Source organism: Cygnus olor, chromosome 4 (assembly GCF_009769625.2).
Source record: "Cygnus olor isolate bCygOlo1 chromosome 4, bCygOlo1.pri.v2, whole genome shotgun sequence".
NCBI lineage: Eukaryota > Metazoa > Chordata > Aves > Anseriformes > Anatidae > Cygnus > Cygnus olor.
The window spans coordinates 71,402,217-71,420,329 of NC_049172.1; the positions used below are offsets into that span (position 1 = coordinate 71,402,217).

At 46.1% G+C, this 18,113-nt stretch overlaps 1 long non-coding RNA gene across 1 annotated transcript; it reads right to left on the reverse strand.

Annotated features, from left to right (window-relative positions):
* Nucleotides 1-1,960: 1,960 nt before the first annotated feature.
* Nucleotides 1,961-14,001, reverse strand: LOC121070024. Its single transcript, XR_005819835.1, has 3 exons — nucleotides 13,481-14,001; nucleotides 5,279-5,671; nucleotides 1,961-2,797 (listed from the first exon to the last, which is right to left on the reverse strand). It is a non-coding gene; the product is annotated as an uncharacterized LOC121070024 (long non-coding RNA).
* Between the last annotated feature and the right edge of the window lie 4,112 nt (nucleotides 14,002-18,113).

The following is an 18,113-nucleotide window of genomic DNA, read 5'->3' on the forward strand; positions in this document are numbered from 1 at the left end:
AGGTGAGCTGGGGCTGCTCATGATGAAAGCCCCACCAAGAGAGGTGGGTGAAATGCCAGGTAGCCCTGGGAGAGAAGGAGCTGTTTATATTGGTTTAATCTGGCATTTGAACTGTAGTGTCCTTATAATAAACCATGCCCCAGAGCGGGCATTATTTGGATTTCCTCAACACCAGACAGTGGGAAGCCCACGAAGGGGAAACTGAGGCAGGGCCAAGGTTTGACCTGCAGCTGCATGAACTCCTTTTGCAGACTTTTATTGGGGCTGCTTTCATCCATCTTGTACTCACACAGTTAAGAGGATCTAGGAAGCAGCAACCCTTTTGCTTTCCAAAGCTGTTACTCAGGAAAGGACTAATTAAGTGGTGGTGTTATTACAGCAGGTCCTCCAGGCTCCGAACACAACCAGCGGCGATTAGCCAGGCGTCAGCTACTGGGCGGGATTTCCCACTGCCCAGCTGTGTAATTATCATGGCAACTAAGCCAAAATCATTTGACAAAGAAAACCAGCTGCGGGCTGTGGGGCTGGGAGATAACATATGTCCAGCAGAGAGAGAAACAATAACATCTTCTCCTCCGTATTTCTCCAAAAGAAGGATCAATTAGGACAAGCATGCCACATTCCTGCAGAGGAGCAGATAGAAATATTGATTTCTGGGGAGCACCTAGAATAAAAATCAGGGGTACAATACAATTTACTGCAGTTTTCATGAAGAATTCAACATTCACCACCACCTTCCTTGCATAACAGCACTGCTAAAGGGGGAGGATGGATGCTGTGCTGCGCTGCTTGGAAATCTGGACCCTGTGCTGCAGCATCCTCCCTGCCAAGAGGGGCTTTAGCATCCCAAATAATGCACTTAGCTGGAGTTAGAGTGGTGGAAAAGCTTTGTGTTTTTTTCCTGAAAGAAAATTTCTGTTGTCTGTGACCTTGTGTAACCTTCTGCCTCAGTTTCCCCAACTACAAAATGACAGCAGCCGTGTTATCTACCTCACCGGCTGTCTCAGCAGTACTGCACAATGCCTTCAGCAAACTGGGCAGAGCCTGGACAACAGCTCAGAGGCTTTCTTCTGCCCCGTTCTGTACCACCAGGTGCACTTTCAAGAGATGTCCTTACCTGTCGATGGTCGCAAGGTTTTAGTTTGCACTAAATGGTCAAACTAATGGTTTGAATTAAATGGTCATTAGCCTCTCCAAAGTGGTTTCTCCCTCACAGGTGCCTGCCAGCAGGGATGGACGCTGCACAGGAGGGAGTAAGAGAGACAAACTGGGCTGCCAGCACATGTGGGAGAGGAGCTGGGTTATTTGGGAGAGCCTTGTGCAGCTCCTTGCCATGGGCCAGCGATGCGTTCAGTAGCTTGGCTATGACCAGGACTGCAGGAGGGACTCAACCAGACCTCCAGGCACAAAGGGTGGTGTGAGAGGCTTGGAGAACAAGGACAAAGTGGAAAGCCAACGCTGTCCAGCACAGCAGCACAAAGGTATCTATTTCTGTCTATTCGTAGCAGTTCCCTACCCAATTCCAAATTCCTATCAGCATCCAATGGTATCTCTTCACTCCCATCCAAATTTATTTGGAGCATACCCGCTCCCTTCCTTCACAAAGTCAGGCAGGACCTTTTCAATAGCTCCCTAATGAACACTGTTAGCCTGGTGGAGCCTGTAAGCACAGATAGACCTCACTTAATCCACCGCAGGAGGAAGTCATCGCTTTCATGAAGGTCCCAGCCTCGGCCTCTAACTACATCCTCAGTGTCTGTGTAAATCTGCCAACCATTAGCAAATGGCTTCTCAGAGGGCTCTTCAACCTGCAAATCCATTTGCAATTAAATTGCCCGACACACAGCACTTGGCCTAGATGAGTAACGAAGTGTGTGACCTTCCAGCGATCAAGCATTGCTAATATCTCAACTATTTCAAATGTTTAATAACTTAATTTAATGCAGTGAGAATGATTTGATTGAATGCACAATATCTGTAGCAGCTAATTAACCACAGTAGCCCAGAGAGGTCTTGGACTTCATACAACCTTTCAATATAATTACAAATTTTTAACAGCAAAATGAATTTAAATCCAGCCTGACACAGCAATCCATCTTCATCTCCAGATAAAAGGTAGCACACATGGAATTAACATTTAAACAAAAGCCATGGGCGAAGGAGAGAGACAAGGAGCATTAGCAGATGTGCCAAAGGAATTACTATCAGCGCTGTGGGAGGGGTGGAGGAGAGCATTGCGTTGTACACGTTGAGCTTACAACACGGCTACTCACTTTGCTGGCTTTGAACATAATCCGTGAGTTTAGACTTTATGACAAGGACAGCGATGGGCCCTGTAGGTCTAACTGCATCTCCTCTGGAGGACCAAGTGTATTGGGACCAGTGTCCTCCTCCAGCACATGCAGCATCACACGCTCTGGCAGGAAAACAAATATCCCTGTTTTCATTTCCCAGCAAAGTGGAGCCAAACATGACAATCCCATTCTTCCGTGCTTGGGCAGGCAAGGAAATGGTCTTCTTGCTCCCACCTTGCAGTGTCCCAGAGGAACCCTTTGCCTCCTGTGAGCCACGCCAGGACCCTCTCCTGGAGTGTCTCCTCTCCCATTTTCCATGGGTTATGTGCTGTGGCTTGCAGGGGCATGAAGATTTGGGTATGGAGCTGGCAGGGTCAGGAAGTTTGACTACACTAGTTATAGTCATGGCAGTGATGAAGCTGGACTTTAGAATGGGACTCGTGCCTCCTGATGTGGTGTTTCAAGTAGTTCAAAGGAGTTGGAGGTGTCTGTCTCTCTGTTGGCTGTAAAATACATCAGATGTGTGATTCATGAAGGGAATAGGTTCAGGTCCATCCCAAGGGCAGAGCAGCTCTGCGCACAAGGCTGTTGTTGGCATTAATGGATTTAAGAAGTGGCCTTGGGTCACCTCCTTGCAAAGTCCTGCCGTTCAGTAACATCTGACCTGAAAACTCGAAAACCACAAGGCACCCTCCCAGCCACCTCCCAGGTAATAATAACAAGAGGGGAAAAGTATATTTGGAGTTTTAATTTGCCTTCTTGGTTTGAGCCTTCCACATTCGCAGCCATGAAGGTGAGAAGCAGATTTTAAGTGAAAGGTGAGATTTCTCCTCCAACAAGCAACTGCCTGCCCACAGCTGCCTGCCCGAGGCATTTTAAGCCTCTCTGGAGCCTGTGCCAGTGTAAAGCCAGTGCAGTTAATTTCTGTGGAAGTGCTCCCAATTTACTCTCGTGGAAATAAGAACAGGATTAGACTGACAGTAAAACAGATAACAAGACAACGAGAATAAAATACAGATGTCCTACGATCATGATAGTGAGTAGCATTAGTGGATATTAGTAGCTCTGAATAAATAGATAGGACACAAAAGAACTATTTGTCATTGATCTTAAGAACCTTTCAGATTCCTACTTAGCTCGTATCTGACAAAGACTTTTTTTTTTCCCCAACAGTTCGTGAAATGTTTCTATAAATCTGTCCCATGTAGAGCTTTAATTCCTGAGTTCAAAACCAGGCTGACTCTGCCAAATGTGATAGCATCAGCTGGTGGCGTCATTTGTCATTGTTACAGGCAAATAAACCGGCGAGTTAATCAAAGGGGATGAAAAATGAGGTGGCTTCATTCTCTGGAGTTCTGAATCCGATTCCTTCTCCTTTCTTCCCGCCAGTCTGCACCAAAATGCCAAGAGCACCAGCTGGCCAAAAGGCACTTGTTCAGAAATCCTTTGCAGACAACATAGAGCCACATTCTCAGCTGATAAAATCAAGGACAAACAGGAAGAGATAATAGTAAGTAGAAGGCAAAGAGGGAAAAAATAAAAATAAAAATAAAAATAAAAATAAAAATAAAAATAAAAATAAAAATAAAAATAAAAATAAAAATAAAAATAAAAATAAAAATAAACTCTCTGGACAGTGCAGCTAAAGCAGATAAGCAATCACCATGGCTGAGGCTGCACAGCAGCCCGAGGTCCATCCCATCCCTTCTTGTCAAAGTGACATGAGGGCTCCGTGGAAGAGCAGAGCAATGAAACCTATTGTTTTGAGAGCGCCACAAACTACTGCATAAGGTAAGCAGAGATCAAAATCTGAATGAGTCCTGCTGTTTGGGAATCGCATTTGTCAGCAATATGTTGGCTGGAAGCTCAGATTTGGGCTCCTGCTAATCCTGCACATATCCCAGCCATGAGGTGCTGGTGCCTGTACAGTCACTGCAGACAGAAGCAGGGAATTGTTGCTGGCAAATCCTTGCTCTGGTTTTTAGCAGCTTAAAAGCAGATGAGAACATAATGGTTTTTGGTCAAAACATGATGAAACTCATGGGTGAATTCCCCTGGGCACTCCTGCAGCGGCCAGCACACACAGCAAGGAGCTAGTTGGAGGGAGGGAGGCCATGGAGAGCTCACGCTGGCACCTTGCCCTGGCTGGTGTCAACCACTGTCCTTGGTGGGATTGGACCTGAACCTGAAGTTAAGGACCTTGCAACATAGGAGGCAGGAGAAAAAACAGCTAGAGAGCCGATTCATTCCCAGCAATGACAGCTTTGGAATACAAATCCTGACACCTGCCTCCACAGGGGTTTGTCTCCTCCTTCGATCCCTTTGCTGGAAAGACAGGAACTGTTTAGCAGATGGAGACCTAATGTATTTCATGCAGTAACTCCAACTGGTGGAGCAGGCTCCATATTTCTCAAGGGATTCAGTTAAAGGGTTCGCTTACACAAATACCTAGCTCCCCTGAACCACCATGGAAGTCTGTGGAGATGTACAAGCACTCATGAATGACCACAGCAATAGGTTTGGTGTTTTAGCTGCCAGTGTGAATGTTCCTGGCCTGTTATAGAACTGGAAAATTAACATATAAACCTTTATACGTTGCTATTGCCAATATCTGCCATATAGCTGACCTCAGGACAGAGCCCAGCTCTCCCAAGTCCATGGCCAATGTGAAAACGAGCATCTCTCCTCACTCTGAATCTTTTGAAGGCATCTTCCCACACTTTCTTTTTCCCCTTCATCTATCCCACACTAACTCCCCTAGAAAACTATGAATCTAACCCCAATAATCCTGAGCTTACAAGAATTTGTAGAGAAGTGGAAGAGCAAGAGCAAAGCAAGGTCTACACAGCTCTCTCCTTATCCTCCACCTAACTACCCTTAGTCCAGCCACAAATACCCCCAAACCTTGCACACATAAGAGTTCTCACTCCACCTTTTTCACTTTTTAAATGTTCTCTCTCTTCAACAAGAAAATCATACTTTACCTTGACCTAATCTTTTTTTTTTTTTCCAGACAGGATCAGAACTGAAGAAGGTGGGGACCAGATATTTCTCCACAGTCAGCTGTGATTCCTTCAAGCTTCTTCTTTTTGGTGTCTCCACATCCAGAGATGAGCAGGTCTGTAGTGCCCAGGTGTTGTTCTCCTGATTAATGTGTCAGATGAGGCAAGGTGAGCTGCTGAGCTTTGTGCTTTGAGACGCCACAAGAAAAAGCTGTTTTCTTCCTCAGCGTACGTGGAATAGCTTCCTTTATAGGTGTGGAAGAGGTGGAGAGAACAGAGTGATATTCCCTTCACTCATGGCTCCCGTAGCTTTTAGGAATTTTATACTTTCTCCAGAAAAGCAAGTGGGGACTTACCCCAGAACCAAACAGCAATCTGTAAAAAAAAAACATAATGCTCATTTAACACAAGCAAAGTCCCCTCTCCTGGGGTCTGATCTTATGTTCTCTGAATTTGACCTGCTGTCCACTAATGTGTATGAAAACCCCTCCACAATGAAACATTTCTTCACGGGTAATTATCTTAATTTTTATTACACAGGAATTCCTTTTCCTGTCAGACGGGTTTGGGTGAGCGGAGCGCAGCTCATGGTATCTCCAGTTCCTTTAGCAGATATCACGGTGGATGATCTCACAGAATGTGCATTTCCCTTCAACACATGTTTCAAAATGGGACCACATCCCTACCGATTTCCTGCAGCCTGGAAGGAGGGTGCATCTGATTTGCCCTCCAACTCAAGAACAGTGGCCAGACATACTACAACTTTCTTGGAAGTAAAGCATGACACAGAAGAGAGAAATGCCCTCATAATAAGCAAGTGGATAGCAAACAGATGCTAGAAGGAAGGCAAAAACTGCAAGAAAGCAGCCAAATGAAGGAAATTTGGAATAACAACTGGTACAGAAGCATGCTCCTGCACATAGGACACATGACTGGGATGTCTTCTGCTTGCCTAAAATCAGCAGTCAACATGCTAGCTTAGTGCATACAATAAAGACCTTTTCTAGCAGTTGGACCCAGGATCACCTACAAGGTTCAAGATCACCTCTTTTACCATGAATGAGAGATCCTGCTGCTGACCATCTTGACCTCATGTCTATGAGGACAGTCTTCATATCCCTGCGTCTGACACCGCAGAGCATTGGTCATGGTCTCAGACCCCAGTGCCATGTGCCAGTGGATCACTACATCGGCATGTTCCTGTTCTAAAAGCAGAAACCAAACCAAAACCAAGCTGCTTCTTGCCAGAACTCACGACTCCATCCCAGGTCTCATGACTGCTGGAATCTGAGATCCTGGAAGCAAGTCTTATACCTCTACCTGGAAAGAATTCCTTGGTGGAGAGCATCCCACCCCATGCACCCATACAAGAAGAAAAACAGCTCATGTTTTCATTCAGCCCTACCAATGAGCTCCCAGCCACGCTGAAGAGAGCCATTGTGGAGCCACTGCATTATAATAGATGTTAAGACCTCTTCCAGACCATAAAATATGCAACAAAACAGAGTGCCAAATACCAGTCCTTTCCATGGCCCAAGACAAAGAGCCGCCCTGCAAAGCATTAATCCCCACAGCTGCCTTGAACTATTCATGTCTCTCGGCTTTACGTAAGGAGCCATTCCATTCTGGCTACCACTCTCCCTGCAACAGAGATTTGCAGAGTCTTTAAAACAATTAAAGGTCATTCTGTGAACAGGGAACCCAAAGATTTGAATGGGAGACTGTGACTTCTCAGTAGAGAAGGCCAGACTATTTATTTTCAGCGGAGAGTAAATTTACCAAAAAATGCCGTTATGATTGTTTCTCCCTCACACACATCAACACCCCTTTCTTTTATCTAATAGCTTCATGGTTAGTACATTCAGTTAAACTGTAAGGGACCCTGCTTCAATTTCCTCATCTTCCCGGGGCTGTCTGAATTCACATCTCCCATCTTCCTGCCCCAAACCACCAGGCTTTGGGACAGAGCTGCACATTTAGGCGTTACAAAAGCAGCTCTGGGCAAGACATACTCACAGTCCACATCCAGACAATGTGCCCTTCGAGTCACCATGTTACAAGATCTCCAGTGGTATTTTTCATTTTCTCTTACTGACACTGTTCGGCTTTTCACACATAAACCTGAATATTTGGAAACCTAACCTACAGGCATGAGACAGTCATGGTTTCTCCCTTTTTGGCACAAAAAGAAATTTTAGGGTTTCACCATGCTGTGTGCAAAGCTCGAAGAAGTAGATTTGAGGAACATCCTCTGTTAGCTATCACGTAGCTTCATGGTGGGACTGATTAGAGATGGGATTTTGAAGCCAGACCCTTCACCAACTGAGGAGAAAATGGAATCTAAGTTTCTTCACTGTGGGCAAAATCCCCAAAAGATGGGCCTTTGGATGTAAGGCAACTGCTTCTTCCACACAGATACTTGGTTCTCTGCTTTCTCCACAAAGGCCTGAAAATGAAATGTTTTTGTTTAAACCAAAAGAACATATGGCTTGACACAAGAATGTATTTTAATTTTGTTGGGTTATTGAAAGAAAGCTAAAAATTTTAAGCTTGGCTGGAGCAAAACCTAAATTTTTTACAAATGTTTGGTTCTGTGACTAAGGCCTACAAACAAACAAACAAAAATCTGTTTCTCACAGCTCAGCTTCTCATCCCAGTTAATGGTTTCTCTCCAAACCACCAGTTTTCTGTGGGTCTGAGATGCCACCTTTGTTGGTTTGCTTATTTGAAGGCTTGGAGACCTCTGCTTAAAAGCAACTAGAAGAAAATCTCCGTTGTGACAACAAGTCTGTGTTTCTCGCACACACACAAAAATACATTTTAATCCTTCAGGTGACATTTTATGACATAATTTCTAATAGCAAGACTCATTCCAACAGCAGCCAGGCCTGTGCCTCATGTATTTTAACTCAAAATAAGGTGAAGTGAGAGTCCGTGATGCTGCGCTTCAGCTAGGGTAGGTCGCTTAGAGGGGTCCCAATGGCAAAAGGCTCTCTAGAAGGTAGGTCCCCAGCTGCCACCCAGCATGGTTCCTCTGAGGAGTAAGTGATTTGGCCAAACCTCTCCCCAGGGTGCCCAGCTGGCACCTTTGGATGAGCACTGAAGCCTCCTGAGCCAAAAAATAAAAAATAAAAAACCACTAAGAGCTGGCAATATTGAGCCAATATGTCCTTCTCTGTGAACTGCACCACACATAAAAATGAAGCTGATTTTGCAACACCCCATGCACACACCCTGGAGAGGTCTGTGGCCTGTTTTTCCCAAATGCCAAACATCTGCCATTTTCCCCAGGGCCCGGAGTGGCAAAGTTCAGCAGTCTCCTGGCCAGCTTAAAACCAGGCCACAGGTGACCTCTGCAAACTCTTACAGCGTGCTGTCAGACAGAAGCAGGACTCAGGGCTCCTGGCTGTCACAAAACCACACGGATCCAGGCTCTTCAGCCATCGGCAGATTTTGAAACAGACCTTGAATGACACAACCCTCTTCACTTGTAGAGTCCCAGTGGTGGATGAGAGCTCCTGGCCCTGGGCAATCTCTTCTGGGGAATAAGTAGGAAAGAGAAATAAAGTTGTCTCATTAGTGGAGGGGCTGTTTTTCCCCACCACTCCAGTTCCTGGCTGTTTTCAAACTCCTAAGAGCTCCAGTGCCCTTACTTAACAGCCTGCCTGCTTGTTGACCCAAAATGGCTCGGATAATTACAGATCTGTTGGGACTGTGAGAGCTGCTGGGTGCACGGAAACTTGTCTGTAATGAGCTGTTGGTTGTGAAAGCATTTTCACTCCTAAGTATGTGAATGAACTGTGTGTGGGAGGGATTCGGATCAGTGTTTTTCCAGTTATTATGGACTTTACGATCTGAATTCTTGGGTAAGCTATCGACAGAAAGCTGGACACAAGAGGAAAAGTTCATGTTGGTGAGGGCTCATTCCATGCCCTACTGGGGTTAGAGATGGTGTCACCCCAAACAGAGGTTATTAAACACAGTCACCCCAAACAGGGGTTATTAAATGCATGCTGTCCTATACCTTCATGTGTTAGCGTACCCTACTGCAGCAGTCAGTCAGTAACATCATGCAAGGTAACCTGGTCTTAGAAGGGAGCCACATGTACAGTTATACCCCAGCAATTTGGGAAAAGCTCCTTTCAGAGTCTTCCTCCAGCTATATCAAAGGGCTATTCAAAAGAGTATATAAAAAAGCCTAACAAACCCGAGAGATATATTTTAAGATACATCAAAATGACAGGTGTTGAAGTTTACAGATTAATTGTTTCAACAGTGAAGCCAGCTTTCATGAAGACTTTTTCCCTTTTCCTCTACAACACCCACACACACACTGTCCCACACTGGTTAAGATGTGATGCGTGCACTCCCCACACAGCCTTGCCCCTCCATATCCTTCCTCTCCCTGCCATCAGTTTACACAAATCCAATAAAATTAATAATAATAACAATAATAATAAAATCTATGAGCTCACCTTGCCTTTGTTAAATCTGGTTGACCAAGTGATTCAAGAGGGATGAGTGGATGGCAGAGAGGATGCTGAGGAAAGGGAAAGGACCAAAGACAGTAGAAAACCAGGACAGGTGGAAAGATCCCTAGGCTTTGAGCTGGCTACCAGTTAAAAATCACAGGCAGTGTGCATTGGGGCGGACTTGTGTATTTCTCCTGCAACAGCCTGCTTAGCAGCATGCACGTTAACACTATTGAAAATCCTGATCAGGACATATTTCATCAATATTTCACTGATTTGTACTAACCAATCTGAATTTGCAGGGAAGAAGACTTGAACTGTGTTGAGCTACAAGCCCAGACTCAAATACTATTGGTAAAGGCACTGGAAATCTGGACCAGCCTTTGAAACTATGGATAACATACACTTAGGTAACTTCAAGCAGCAGTGCAAGCCTCCTGGGCAGGGTCAAAATCCTGCTTCCACCCAAAAGCTCAGTGGTCCCCCATTCCCCTGGCTAATTCTCCAAGTGGTCCAGAAATGCACCGCCCAAAGCCACTTTTTGGGGTGAACGGGGCTGAACCTCCAACCACCACACCGCAGCTCCTCTGGCTTTGGGGTTTGGCTGAACACCTGCCAGCAAGAGACTTCTACATGCTAGCATGAGATAAATACCATTGAAATACAAATGCTAATGCCCAGCAGGAAGCATGCAAGGGTGTAATCCACACGGATTTTTTCACCCGGTCACAGAATCAACCCCAAGGTAAAGTTCAGCCACAGAAGCTCAGTGTGGAGAACATTTCAGCCATTCAGGTTTCATAGGGGATTTTTTTTCCCTCTCCTTCACTTTACCTGGGTGCTGCCCCCTGTTCCCACCTCTCCTTGTTTTCCCCTTCCCCAGTCCCGTCTCTCAACTCACCCTTCCCTCACTTGGGAGGTAAATGGGAGGTTTTGCACCAGTCTTTGGTGCATTCCCAGGATGGAAAACCACAGCAGATCCCAAGAAATGGGTTCTCCCTTCCCCAAAATCACAGCCAGCCTCCTCCAGCAAGGAAGGCAGATCTGCCCCAGGCACTGCAGGGTTGTGGATCTGAGCATCACCGAGGAACTGCTGCCCCGACACCACTCTTTTATTGCAATGTACCTTGTGCTCAGCAAGCAAAACCCTGCAGAGTGGTTTGGGCGCGATGCTCATGGCTGCTGCTTCTGCTACCGAGTGCTTGGCATTGATCTGGTGATGCCGCCTCGCTGCGACAGGCACTGCCACGCAATTAGACAAAAGCACAATGGAGGGAGTCCTAGATAAAGAGAAAAAAATGGGGAGATCTGGCACACGGCCGGCTGTTCTCTTCCTTTGTTTATAGTACGTACGAGAGAGAAAGGGCGGAGGAGAATGCAGGGTTTTGTGTGTGTGCAACGCACGCGGGTCTCGCAGCATTTATTAGGGTTAATGCGATGATCTGCGGTTTTACATTCTGTTCTTCCCCGGATTTGGGAACGAGTACATGGGACAGGCAAAACGCGGTGTGACGGGACTCTAAATCTCTCTCCAAAGACAATTAACTGCTATGATTATTCTCTAATAATGAGTTCATGTTTGCGAACGGGCCCAACCACAAAATATGCTAAACACGTTATCGTCAGCCCCGAGCACGGAGAAACCTGATATCGCCTCCAAACACACCGGGTTCCTCACCACAAGGAGCAGCGCTCGCTTTTTTTATCTTCTGCCTTGAAATTTCAGCTTTTTTTTTTTTTTTGAACTGTAATTGAATTTCAGTCCTCTGTGTGTGTGTGAAGAAAGGAAACACTTCTCTCAAGATTTACTGCATGTCTGTTACTGTGTGGGCTGTTTTGACTCTGCAGCGTAGCAGAGACCAGGCAAACCGCGCGCTATTGGAATCGGTTCAAACTTTTACAGTCTTTCAAATTGGGGCTGGAGCCGGAGAGGAAATACTAAAATCCTGTATATACAACTTCTGTCTGTGAGGGGGAGAGAAATTCCATGAAAATTAAGAACTCAATGATGTATAAATTTATATTCTGTTTAAAGGGCGGGTTGTTTTTTTTCTCTTTTTCTTTTCTTTTTTGGGTCTTTTTTTTTTTCCTGTTAAAGAAACAATTGAGCTCTTATATAAGGATATCCAGGATCTTTAAATAATACTGGATCCTGCGAGCTGATAGTAGAATAGGGGTTCGATCTGCTTAACCAAGCCATCTAATTAACTTGTGAGCCAAGCTTTCTGAAGGCAAGTCAGTTCAGATGTGTCGCTCCCAAGAAAGCCAAACCAATTTCTTTTAATAGCGTGTTGTGCTGTGAGCAATTAAACTGGATTCTGCAATCAGCAAGCCGGCCGTGTTGTCCCTCCTGGCCACTAACAGCCACCGGTGGGCTACGGTCCCCGGGGACATCCCCAGCAGCCCCTGCCCAGAAGGGAGCAGCAAGCCCCCCGGAGGAGAGGATTCAGGATGCTTTGAGCACCCTCTGATGGTTGCATAGCCTTGCCCCAAAGACTCTTCCCATAGGGAAAAAAGAAAAAGAAAAATCAAAGATGATAACCTCATCGTGGGGTTTCTAAGAGTCCTGCCAGCATGATGCCCTGGGGCAGGACTGGTCCAGCTGAAGCACAGCTCTGGTTTTGGAAAGCCGGCCGCTGTGACCTCCCCTCGGTGGCTTTCCAAAGGCATCTCGCAGCTTCCCTGGCTTCTGCGCACGGCTCCCATCCAGAAGGAAGCTGCTCTAACCAGGACTATTCCCATCTTGTTCCCATTATATTTTTATGACTGTCATGTGGACAGGGGAAAAGGGGAGGCGGGGAGGGGGGGTGGGAGACAAATAAGAGAAAAAGAGAAGCAGGACGTCAAGTTCTGCCTGTGAGGAGGGAGCTGACAAAAATGCGATGGTCAACTCCCTCTAGCACAGACTTGCACACGCTGAAAATCTGAGTGAGCAGACAGCCTCATGATGGGAAGGACCAAGTGTTTCCCTCAAACACAGTTTTGCAGCCCTTCTTGCAAGCTAGAAGCTACAACCTCAGTCTTCTTTTCTTCTTCTTCTTTTTTTTTTTTTCTTTTTGCCTGGGCAATTTGCTCTCCATCCCACAGGTCAGGAGAAAGTAAGCACAGCAATTTGATAAATTGCTTTCTGCCTGCCTGCAAACCCTGGTGCAGCTCCAGCAGGATGCTCAGCACATCCCCGGCTGATGCCACGTGTGGCTCGGGGATGGCTGCAGATTGTCCCTGACTGTGCCACAACAGGGACACCACAACCATGTGGGTCACGGCATGTCCCAGAGGGCCCTGGCACCATTCACAACTCATATCTGTGGGGTCGTGCACACCAACACATGTCCCCAGAGCCTGGCTGGCCACCAGAGAGGGCCAGGTGTGCCCTGTCCCCACATTCCTTGTGACAAACATCTGACCTTGCTGAGCAACATCACAAAATGGGATCATCTTCTTCCAGTAGGGATCCCTCAGCCAGTTCCTGCTGGTGCTCACAGCTTGCAGTGCTGTGGATCAGCCCCAGGATGATCCCTGGCGCTGGAGCTCATCTCTCTTACCCCACATCAGTCTCCATGCCACCAGGTTCGGCGCTGCTGTGCTTGTCTCCTTTGGTCTCCGCCCTCCATCCGTGCACTAAAATGTTTCTGGAGTTTGTCCTGGTGTCAAAGGGAAGAAAAATGGGTATCTCACAGAATTTGTCAGAGCAAAAAAGAAGCTTACTAACCTGGTCAGGGTATCAGAGGCAGAACTGGAGACTTCTCATTCAGCTGAGAAATAGGCAGTGATGTCAGGACTTGACCTCAAAGGAAGAGACAGATGAAAAGGGGAGTCATCTTCTCCAAGTACTTCTGCTTACAAAAAAAAAACCTGCACTGAAAGCAAGCTCTTTCTGCAGCTGATCCTCACTGCCATATTTCTTTGAGTTCTTTGTGGACACCTCTCCTTAAATCTCCATTATCTCCTGAAATAAACGATGGGCAGTTAACACCTTTGGATTAGGGTACAGACAAGGTTCAAAGCAGCACATCACGTGCAGAGTGGTTGCATCCAATGCTCTTACCTCTTACAGCATGACAGCAAGTGTATACATAACTAGGGTGGACTTTCCAAGTACGCCACATGTTCATCAATATTGTTTCCACCTTTCCCCCTGTAAATGTTATTTTCATCATGGAAAGTTTTTGACCACACGCAATGCATCAGCCCTAAAATGCACATCACAGTGCTACATGGACCTGCATTTTTCTCCCAGGGTTTCCACTTTCTGCAGGCTCAGGAGGCGCAGCCAGGCTGCATCCCCACAAATGTACCATGAGAACAGGTTGCAGCCAAAAAGGAGACCTCGGGACAGGCAGCCAGGTGGCAGTAACGAAGCGGGGCAGGAAAAGTAAATTACATCTGCCACTTTCAGCAGCTTTTCAGTTCCATTTGACAGACCTGAAAAGACTTTCGTTTTCATCAACAGTTTCTGCAATAGAAAAATCGCTCTAAGGCAAGGACTCATTGTTTCCTTTCTTTCTGCTGAGTGATGACAGATCTCACTGAAGCCCTAAGTAGAGGTGGAGTAGGAGACCCACATAAATACAAGCTAAAATGCAGCAATACTTCCTTCCCATGGAATACCGTCAACTCTAGTAAATTCTGCAACACGAGCAGCTGGGTCAGAGGCAGAGGGAACAACGATCAACACAGGAAGTGATTGCTGGCATTGCTGGAGAAGCGCCTGCAAACCCAAAGATTGGGGTCTCCTGCAGTGCTGTGTGTGTGCTGAGTCCATGCAGTCCCCAGAGGGTCTACAGGCCAAAGAAAGAGCTGATGAGAAAGAAAAAAGAGGTGGAATAGCTGCTGCAGGGTCACCTAATGCATTCGTGGCAAAGCCACCCTCTCCATCCCTTGACCTGCTGCCTGGAGGCCTGTGTAGGCACCAGAACAAGTCAAGGATGGGCAGCCACCTCTCGTTCCCACAGTTTGTGCCTCTTCTCACACCCACACACTCCATGATGGGTGGAGAAAGCCTTCGATACATCTTTTCAAAAGCCATCCAGAGGTACAGAGTGCAGCACCCCTCCAGCTATGGGACTTATGGTAGGAAGAAGCATCTTTGAATGGAAACCTCGTGGTTTGATCTCATGCTTGCACCAACTCTTAAATGTCTTAGGGAAAAAGTAGAACAGTTTACTTCGGAGCTTCTCACCAACAGGCTGTGCGTGGCTCCTGATGCATCGGCACAGCTTCTGCCTGAATCATTAGCAATTTTTTGGCTTACTTTTGGATGTAGCACAAAGGCAGCGTGACTGCACTACACTTAATGTCACGGACACCGTATCTCTTAGGTGCCATCATGCTTGGGTGGCACCTAGGAGGTCCCAAGAAGGACTCTGGCTGCTCAGGTTGCCCTGTGGCTCTTCATTGCAGCTCCAGAGCCCACTCTGCCCCAACAGCATGGGGCTGCCACAGGCACCAGCCACTGTCAGGCCAGCTGAGATGTGCCTACACATCTCTGCTCCCAAGGTACTCGTCCCCTAAAAAAACTCATTTAGGCCACAGAATGAAAGCTAAGAGGGGTCATGGTTGCTGTCTATAAATACATCAGGAGCAAGCACCAGGGAGGCAGTAGAGCTATTGAAGCTAAAAGACAATGTTGGCGTAGGAACAAATGGGTATGAAGGGGCCAGGAATAAATTTAGGCAAGAAATTAGAGAAAGAAGACAACCCTCTGAGAGGCTTTTGCCTGGAAGAGCAGTAAGGCCTACAAGACACACAACGCCTTTTGGTTAGATAGCTCTGACTAAATTAATGAAGATGTGGGGTTTACACGGGCTGGCTGTACATTGCTTCTGTCTGAAACACAAACCATCATGGTACGCATCCAAGTGATACCTCCTAGTCCCACCTCCCACGTTCTTATGAGAGTGTAGGTACCTCTACACCAGACACATAGGCAAATACAGAGATAGAGCTACAAATGTTAGATTTGACTTACACTGTTTGAAAATGAAGCTCAGGGGAAAAAAAAAGAAGAAAAAAAACTACTGAAGCTTTTCATGAGTGAGGCCATTTTTGTGGCATGTTTTGTGCTGGTGCTCACCAGGACTTACTGCAAAACATACCGATGAGGAACCATGGTCTCTGCTCCACAGAGCTATCCTAGATCTTCTCCAAAGAGCAAGTAAAAGTGGATATCGCTGCCTTGATGAGGAAGAGGTTGGACCAGTGCGCTCATCCTACGGTAAGGAAATGATGGGACCCAGGCAGAAGACCAGCTGGAGAAGAACAGTAAGTCTTACCTTTCCTAGTGTCTAGGGATTAATAACATAGCACATCCTGGTTGCAACCACCATGTCACATCCCTGGCCTTCCAAAGACCAAGGCAGAAATGGAACAAAGCCCTAACATTAGGAGATGAGAGGTCGCTAACACATAGGGGAGGCCCTTCCCTTTGCTTTCAGAAGGACAGGAAAGCTGCAGCACAGACCTGGCACAGCAGCACTGGGCATGGCCATGGCATTGGCAGCCCCATCTCCCTTCCAGCATGGATAGTGCTCGCAGAAGGGATGCAACCCCCGAAACATCAGGTGGCAGCTGAAAGGGGAGAGCCCAGCTTTCCCAAGGAGCTCTGAACACTTCCCACCAGTCCTCAATAGTGACAGAATACTAAACAACAACATCTACTGGAGGGAAATTTTATGTGCTCCAAAAGTCATATTCATTATATATTATTTTTTCCTCCTCATTGCCACAAGAAAGCACTGGCTTAGCAGCTGGAGATTTACCAAAAGACCCCATTATAAGATCACATTTTTGAAAAGATTTCAGAAGTATATTTGTGCCTAAATACATACGATGCATAAATATATATGGGTTCCCTGACATGCCCAAGATAACCTGAGTACAGTTTAGATAACTCAGGTACTGCAACTCAGATCCATTCTGTAAGAACTTCTAGGCTCCATTATCTTTCACATCTTTCCTACTCGTACTATATTGTCGCAGTCATCCCAAATAAGAGCTAATAAACCCTTCCTACCACACCCCATATCATATGTTCCTCATATACTGCATATTTAACACACGAAGTTCGCTAGGGATGTTTTAATCTGACCAAATTTTCAAAAATTCCTCTATAAAGCTAAGTCAGGGCAGATGGGTAGGTGAAAGGTCTATGAACTTAGAATTCATATACAGCTCTCACATCCTCCATACATTTAGGATAGATCCTGGGAACGGTGTTACCAAGCATAGTGCTCATGGCATGTTATAGTTCAATAAAAATCACAGGGACAGAATCATCTTGCATAAAACCCTCCAAATCTCTTCTGCTGGCCCACTGTATTCAAGTATTTTCAGGATCTTTCTGACCATCTGAGACTCAGAAAATGTAAGAAATTATATCAGGTATAAGAGATATTGGATTAGGGACCTTCAGGAGAGCATCCATTTCATGTAGCTCACCTGATTCCAAGAGATTCATGAGAGGCTCCACCACATCTACAGCTACATCAGGAGAAAAATAACTGAATTTGACTTAGAGAAATGCACTCTTGCAGCTGTGCAATGATCAACTGTGCAATAGCTTGTGTATTACAAGCTTAATATTTACTCCAAAACTATTTTCACCTCAGATGCACTTGCAGACTTCAGGAACATATTCCCATTCCTCCCAAAGGAGATGAAGGCAGGGGGCATCTGAAAGTCCTCTCCTTTTTGCGTGGCCTGAAGACATTCTCCCCCTTGTTGCACACCCTGAAGGAGAGTAGCACAAGTCCAGGAGCTAACCCCACACTTGTGAATTGAGACTATCTTCCCCTTCCAGCACACAGCTCTCGCACATTTTTGTTTCGAAATGAAACGGTGTTAAGGAGGCCTTTGGGAAATGAAAAAAAAATGGCGTTTTATTTCTTGTTTTTTTCTTTCCTATCCATCACGTCTCCTCAAGACGTTGAGTCCCAGGACATCCTGCCTGACACAATCCAGAGCTGGACCCTTCAGGCTCAAAATGAAGTCACAGCTTCAGGGTCTCCAGGCAGAAAGTTCACTGGGAGGGCCATGGGAGGGGTTTAGCTCTTCTAAGCGAAGGGTGAGGAGTTGCACAAGAAACCTGGATGCCAGTTCCAAAGGTAGGAACCAAATTCTGGCTTCTCAGAAAGAGAAGTGAGACATGGGAGAGACAAGCCCACAACAAATATTTCTTCTCATGTCTATATTGATGGTGTTTTAGCAAGATATAGCTTAATTTGGAAGTGCTCACGGTAGTGACAAGCATAACCAAGCCATGACGTTTTTCTCCAAGAGCAATAGATGGGGAATTAATAGATGGGACTTTGTGGAACCTGTGTGATCCCTCCATGCCTTTTGTA